This window comes from Tigriopus californicus, chromosome 3, assembly GCF_007210705.1.
Source record: "Tigriopus californicus strain San Diego chromosome 3, Tcal_SD_v2.1, whole genome shotgun sequence".
Lineage (NCBI taxonomy): Eukaryota > Metazoa > Arthropoda > Copepoda > Harpacticoida > Harpacticidae > Tigriopus > Tigriopus californicus.
In genome coordinates, this window is record NC_081442.1 from 13,278,815 (window position 1) to 13,286,980 (window position 8,166).

The 8,166-nt window shown below is 40.2% G+C and overlaps 2 pseudogenes; both read left to right on the top strand.

The window, feature by feature from the left end:
* Positions 1–2,630: 2,630 nt before the first annotated feature.
* On the top strand, positions 2,631–5,600 carry LOC131877663 (uncharacterized; annotated as a pseudogene).
* Positions 5,601–5,793: 193 nt separating this feature from the next.
* Positions 5,794–8,140, top strand: LOC131878632 (alanine--glyoxylate aminotransferase 2, mitochondrial-like; annotated as a pseudogene).
* Positions 8,141–8,166: the final 26 nt, after the last annotated feature.

The window sequence follows — 8,166 nt, forward strand, 5'->3', positions numbered from 1 at the left end:
TCACACATATGTTTGATAACTTTAGAGCAAGTCCCTTTTTCCACACGATAATGCTAGGTACAAAATCACTTTTCGTAGGAAACAAGACTCAAAATTACTGAAGATCACAAACTTAGATTGGACCTAGTGGTTTCTCAATTAATTAAAACTTTCGGGAAATTTGACCGACACCAATGATTGCGATTTCAATCAAAGCCTCCATAAAGATTTGCACTTTAAAAATGTGAGGATGATGATCAAAATATTGATTTGAGGCAATGGTTTTCAATTGAAAAAAATCGTCGATGGTACTTGAGCAGAAAAAACTGGCTGAGGTGCAGAGACTGTTGGATATTTTGCATTTTCAGAGCTCAATAAAACGCCCAGTAAGCAATTTGTTGCACCCAAAGTTGACTGTTAATGAATCAACCAACCACAAGTAACTCTTGCATTCTTATTCTAGTCATTCGTTGACGTTTTCACCTATCAATAATCTTGTCCATTAGCTCAGTCCTTCCCATGGTTGTTTATTTCTTTGTGTTTTCTCCGTGTCTGCACAGTAAACATTTCGCGTAATAAAAACGGCATTCAACCATCAAAGAATAACTTTATATTTAGACCTAAGGTCTTAATGAGCACCCAAGCGGATTTTTATACCGTCCTTTTTATGTGCCAGATAAGTATAATGGTGCCTAAAAAATGCTCTGATTTCCGAGCACTACAAGTTTGTTTTTCGCAAGTGTGTTTCCAGTAATAGCTTACATGTTTTACTACCTTTAATACAAGCATTAAACATGACAATTGGTGAAGCTAAGTCATTTATGTTGACTGTATATACTTCCGCTTGAAAAAACTCACAAGATTCGATTGCCCAGTATGAGGGTATGATTTAAAAGAAGCAAGAAAATGAAGTTTTCTTTGGGGACCTCCTTAACACTACAGAGCATGAGCATAAGATGAATAAGTTATAAATCTAATTAAGGCGATATTCAAAAAATTTTGTCTGATCCACGAACGAATTAGAAATGGTGGATCTGACTAGTCCTTTAGTATTAGGGTTGATCAGGAGTTTTGATCAAAGACTTATCCAAGTTTGGTTCTCGATTTGCAACAGGATCAAACTTATGCCAAACGTATTCCTTCAAAATGTTGAGGAAAGCAAACTAAACTATGGAGGAGTCACATAAAGAACAGATGTTTGATGATTGGATTTTATATGAATTTTTGAGTAGATAAGCATGAAACATGGATTTTCCTTAACAGACAATCATATCGATGTTATGAAAGTGGTGTATTTTTAGCCTAGTTGTAAGCAAGCCCTCTAGTTTAAAGCCTCCTTGGCCAGCCTCAGTGAACCTACAATATGCTAATGCCCGATAGTCTTCATATACTCGTACATGACCGATGGTTATTTTGTTTCAGGTTATCTTCAATCCATCTCTCTCCTGCTTAGACCATTTCAGTAAAGTTTCAAACCCAATACTTGGGCTTGATAAGCCTTTGGATAAACCCTCTTTTTGACAATTCCTTTCAGTAAAATGGAACATCTGGATCTCTGAGAAAAAGCTTGGTCTTAGGTCAGAAACATGATCAAAATGGTTAAAAAAGCAGAAATAAAACGAGCTTACATCTTTAAATTGGTCAATTGCTCCAGCATAGATCATGTATAATATGAGTTGTTGACAAAATATCATCACTTCAAAAAAACACTATTGGAATCAATAGAGGACACTATTGGAATAATTAATTTGTTGATTGTTCCATCGTTGAACAAAGCAAACAATAATATAGAGGATAAGAGGAACAAAATTCCAACTCAACAGAGCAGCCAACGTGCATTTTGACACGAGGTCATTCATAGATTTCATGACTTGCAAGGGCAATTACGTTTCATTGCTTTAAATATCTGCTGCTTGTGCTTGCTGTGTATTTATCATGTGGAGATAGTCTTTTTATGCATTTTGCCTCAAAAGCTAAATGGTATTGAATTGGTATTTGATGGGTCGCATTCCTTATGCGCTACCAACCTCTACGGTGCACATGTAGAACAGTCCTCATTTGTTCAGTTTCTTAGTGGAGATGTGGCATGTGGACGGAAGGGAAAAATTTCTTATCTTCTGAGCCATTCACTTCATTCAAATAGTATATTGTAGATCACAACATCTAGATGAACTGCGCCAAAGTGTGTGTTTATTGCGTTAATTGTTAAGGGACAAAAAAGCCGAATCAGAATGCAAATGGGCAATATACATGATCGTGAATTTACAATGGCCCATTTGGAATACATCACCGGCTTTCATTCCCTTTCCTCTGTAAACCATGCCTTAAGCTCTTTTACCAAGATGTCCCTTACATTTTGTTATGACTGTCAAAACAATTGGAAGTCACTACTAGAAATTTAACCCCCTCTCGGGACTCAAATGCAACTCATCTTGCCAGTTTCCTCAACATATGTCAAATCTCTATCTAAGCTTTTCTACATTAGCATACATTTCATTATTTGCATCAAAAGTTGGCTTGGAAGATGCTCATTGTCACTATCCAAGCCAACATCCAGATGGCTTTTCCCAAATGCCAATAAACTGATTGCGGAAATCGGGCCCGTCTCCCGCCTACTTTCAAATGTCAATGTATTTCCACGCTATCCGTTCCTCCGCTCCATCACTCCTCATTGGATGCTTGCTTGATAGTTCTACTAGACATATACCTGTGTATTTTAGTCAAAAGCGCGTGTGTGTCAGAAGGAGGGGCTCTCCCGTGAGTATTTAACCGTCAGATTCGAGAGAGCGAGGGGACTCCGTCAAGGCAGGTTGAGAAACTGAGGGCTATTCAATGGCTCTCACCTGTCTGGGCCATGAATTGTACCTGGTGAACTTGGTTGGACAAAGTGGGCTTGGCATGAAAGTTGAACGAAACAACAACAAACCGATTCCATGGCATAAAGTCATTTGTGTTTGGTTAGAAAACAACAGTGAATATGTCCACTCTGGGGAGGAAGACCCCGAGTTTGGTGGGTCAAGGTTTCTGTGTACTCCCATGGGTCCACGGTTCGAACCTTGCGAGGTGGAACATCGAGAAAGAGCGGTACCAAACCTGCTCCATTGCCGTGGTACAAGAACCCCTGATCCAATATCGTTCTATACGGACCTTCAGCGGGGTCCTGGCACATTGGATTCTACACATTGGTAATGGATCTTTGGATCGTTGTTCGTTGTGTGGAAGTCATTTATTTGAATGATTAGTTTATTAGAGCATGACAAGAAGATACTACGCAGTGGATGAAAACATAATGAAACATTGCAAAGTAACCTTCTCCGTAGTCTCATTAGTATCTTCGTGAATGGCATTGTTTCAAGCCCTTCTTGGTTGCAAATGTTGCAGAGATAACTCAAAACATATACTGTACATGTTTTCCCATTTCAGTTCCTGAGCGTTTGGACCCTGTTCACAACGGGATTTGACTTATACTGCATTCACGAGGCTGCTCCAGATCCAGCACAACCGGCTACTACATATTCAGTTTCGATTTTGTCTATGTTGGAAATCCTCATGGTAAGGGCGTTTCATGGCAGGCAAGCAAATGGACCAGTAAACCATCAAAGGGAAAAGCTAGATATCAATCAAAGGCACGTTAGCGTGACGAGGTAAATGTCAGGCAGCGAATGTTCCGACTAATCCGGTCGCTGCTCCTGGCTCCTGGCTCATGCTTCATTAACTTGTATGGCTCCCGATCCTTTCATGAAGTATGACATCGTTGGCCAAGGATCCAGCCGCCCCAATATGTGTTTGGATGTTATGGATGTTCATGTTCCACAATCTGTTCCTTTCAGTGAGAAACCTACTGTCGTTACCCATGCCTTTTCCCTCCTTGGCGCTTTTGCTTCTACTTGTTACGAGTGTAATGCTTTTTGACGCCTTGAGGAAGGAACAAGAAACCGCTTTCAAAGGTAAAATAATAGCATCTTGTCAAAGCAAACAATCATTGGCAAAATTTGCTCACGTTTAAAACCAAGAGCAATATACGTAATTGTCTTGCAGTCGTTTTGGGCTCAAACACAATTCAAGACAATTTCCTTTACTATAATAGCAGTTCTTCCAATCAAATGCTTACGACAGTCTTAGAATCTGTAGAAAGCCGCAGGTTCTACATGTATGGCTTTTACATTTGGTTCAATTCATGAGAAAAAAATCGTGTTACCGAATTCACGTTCAAAATTAGTAGACATGGATTTTTTTAAAGAAATGCTGTCTTCAAATCACATCACATCAATGAAAGCCGAAGAAAAACATTGATGCCTTTGACAGCAAACATGCAAGCATCCAATGTTTCATTGACTTTTTATATAATCTGTAAAAGATTCTTTGCGAAACTAGTCACGATTGTGGCCCTAATTTGAGATTGTATTACTACATAAAAAAGAGGAATTTGACAACGTTATTTGGCGTTGAATGAAATGAAATTCAGCTCAATGACCTTTGGTTCGACATCATTAAACATCCCACTTGTAAGATAATGGAAGAAAACATATCGAGCAGGTTTTGTCCATGAAAGATTTGTTGTAGTCCTTCAAGATAATGAAAATTTTCTTTAGCATATCCAACTAAAGAAAGGAAAAGCTTTTAAAACGTGGGGTTGAATAATTCATATCTTTAATTCTTATGCTCTTAGCGTCATTGGGCCCAAAGAATATCGTGTAGATCAACCTTTTAAGTCCCTTTATTAGCCTTTATTCATATTTTTATTGGTTTAGCTTTATGTACGTAGGAAATCTTACGAATTGTCGATTCCTTGCCAAGACGGAATTGCAAATTTTTTTATTAGCATTCTTGATTAACCTGGCGTTCAAAAAGGCTGGCCTGATTTGTCAAGTCAGATTCGTTGTTTAATCAAATATCATTTGAAGTTTATAAGTTAATAGATGGACTAATTTTCCATCTTTTTCCATAATTGTCATCTTTTTCCATAATTCTAGGGATTGCATTCCTTCGAGTGGTTTGAAAAAGCCCCCACAAAACCAACCCAATTAGATAACCATATTGCTCTATTTCTAGGATGGTTGTACGTAATGGCATTCTTCACACGTGGCGGATCATTTCTTGGGTATATGCAGCCATTGTGAATGACATGATATTTTCATACAATATTGTCATGTTCATTGCTTGGCTAGTATTTAACATCCTCAACTTACTCAGCTGCGCCTGTATTTTTTCCCTCTACTTGGAGCTCAACGATCTCACCAAACTGCAGGACTTGGCCAGACTGAAGGTAATCAAAATCGAGTCTGCGTGATTCAACGGCACTTAAAGTTCCGTTGGTGATAAATTTCTTGGACAACTTTCCGATTTCCAGTGGACAACAATAGTTCTCTGCCCGCCTCAAGAGCGGCAAGACACCTTTGGATCCCGGCCCACATCTCCGTATGTAAATCGTGACACTATGAGAGAAGAAAGTACAACAAAACGAGGATTTTAGGATGCAAAATCAACCCATTTACACAACTCGCAACCAAAACCAGCCCGAGCCACAATATGGCTACAGTCAGTACTGAATATTGGAGCATGATATGAAATGTCTTCTAACTCATTACACGATAATAAAATCATGAGATGGTAAATTCCAATATCAATTGCTTTCCTTTTCTTGTCATGTTATTTTCCACAGCTGTCGGAAAAAATGAAAAGAAGTCAAGTTGAACGTTGTTTTTGGCAGGGGTACGGTTGCCCAAAAAATGCAGTCATTGTCTTTTGATTTTCTCATGCTAGACTTTCATCAATAGTTTTTGAGTTCAGAGAGACCTCGGAAGGGAACCTCTCTCACCACCAAAAACTGGATTCTTGATCAGCAAGCGTTGTTCATTGTGTAGAAACAGGTCTCTAATTCTTACGATTAACCCAAAAGATTCATGTGAGTGCTCAGAACATTGTACCAGGATCCCATTCTACCTTTGGCTCTCAACATGAAAGTGTCGAAAAGCCTTCAATTTCGCCAATATGCCAATATTCTGCATCAACAAGCGGCACCGGCTTTGCCAAAATGTGATACAGAGCCGAAACCTTTGAATGTTCCAAGTCTGGATGAAGTGTCCCAGACTCGAAAACCAAGCTGAACCGGCGCTTACCACTCACTTTAAAACCCCAGCCTACATCACGCAAGGATCTATGCAATGGCTTTGGGACCATTCCGGAAAACGGTAAAAGCCAAAAAGTTTGCCGCTTTTGATATGGTTTGTTGACCTTCGTTGATTTGCAGATATCTGGATCTCTTTGGAGGGATTGTGACCGTCAGTGTGGGCCATTGCCATCCAAAGGTCAACCAGGCCTTGAAGGATCAAGTTGATACGTTGTGGCATACAACCAACATCTATCTCCACCCGAAGATCCACGAATACGCCGAACGGTTAGTGGCAACTCTCCCGGAACCATTGACCAACGTCTACTTTGTGAACAGCGGTTCCGAGGCGAATGATATGGCCATGTACATGGCCAGGCTCTACACTGGCAATTTCGACTTGCTCTCATTCCGAAACAGTTATCACGGTAAACTTGAGAGCTGCAGTGACCCTACCACACACCCATGCCAAGTCTATTTCTTCTACTTGCTTAGGAATGAGTCCGTACACTATGGGTTTGACCGCTCACACCCCTTGGAGTTACAAAGTTCCAACCAATTTTGGGATCCATCATGTGATGAATCCAGATCCCTACAAGGGGATTTTTGGCCGGCAAGAACTGTAGAGATTCTCCCGTGGACATTGACCGCACATGTGATTGTCCTCAAGGGCAGTGCCTTGCCTCAGACAATACTTGGAGCAATTGGACGACGTCTTGGTACATTCCATTCCCAAGGGCAAGAGTTTGGTGGATTCTTCGCCGAGTCTATCCAAGGTGTCGGTGGAACAGTTCAATACCCAAAGGGTTACCTGAAGAAAGCCTTCCAAAAGTCCGCGATTTGGGAGGAGTATGCATTTCCGACGAGGTAAGCTGAAAATGCAGCAGTTTTATCAAAAAAGGGAAGAAAAAAATCAGCTCTCAATGTGGTCAGGTTCAAACTGGCTTTGGTCGCACGGAGAGCACTTTTGGGGCTTTCAGGGCCATGACGTAGTTCCTGATATCGTGACCATGGCCAAGGGCATTGGCAATGGATTCCCCATGGCTGCTCTCGTGACCACAAAGGAGATTGCCGATGTCATGTCCCAAGCCATTCATTTCAACACATTTGGAGGGAACCCAATGGCTTCTGCGGTGGGAATCGCAGTTCTGGACGCTCTGAAGGAAGATAGGTGCCAGGAGAACTCTGCTAATGTGGGCACATACTTCCTGAAGCAACTGGGGGATCTCCGTAGCCAATATAAGGTGGGTGTAATTACTGACTCATTCAAAGGGCAAGTTTGGTTTTACAAGGACAATTTCCTGCTCTTGCACGTTTTTTCACATTAGGGAACTCTTAATACAAGATTGCATTTTAAAAGAGACCGTTAAGTGAAATCATGGACTGAGGAACGATATGAAGAAAATTGGCACTCTCTAATAAACTAGAATAAAGCAATAACACGGACAAATTTAAATAAAAAAATTGCAATGCTTCAGAATTCGGAAATGCGAGAATGTTCTCTAATGATCTAGCTTACGGGGTTTCATAACTTTCTACTATCTCTTTACTGCCACTTATTTTACTTATCAATCTTTCTCAACCTCTTGTATTTTGTTTAGCTTTAGTATCTGACCAATCTCCTCCATTATCCTACCTGTTTAATTGTTCCAATACTATATTTACACCATAACGGATATTTTGAGTGGAATCGAAGTAAATAAATAAACCTCTATTTCTAGACCATCGGAGACGTTCGAGGAAAAGGTCTCATGATTGGCATTGAAATGGTTGAAGATAAAGACAGCCGTAAGCCTTTGGCCGGAGCAAAAATGATGGCTGTCTGGGAGGATGTCAAGAATATGGGTGTTCTTTTGGGCAAAGGTGGATTAAATGGAAATGTCTTTCCGAATTAAGCCTCCAATGTGCATCACCAAGGAAGATGTTAATGTGGCTTTGGAGATTTTCAAGATTGCTTTTGATAAGAATGGAATGAAATGAAAACGTCCCTTTTAAAATAATGCCCGGTTGAGCTATTGTGATCCATGATTAAATAGAGATTTTGACTCCCGAGCTGTTATTGTCTTTATTTACTTTAC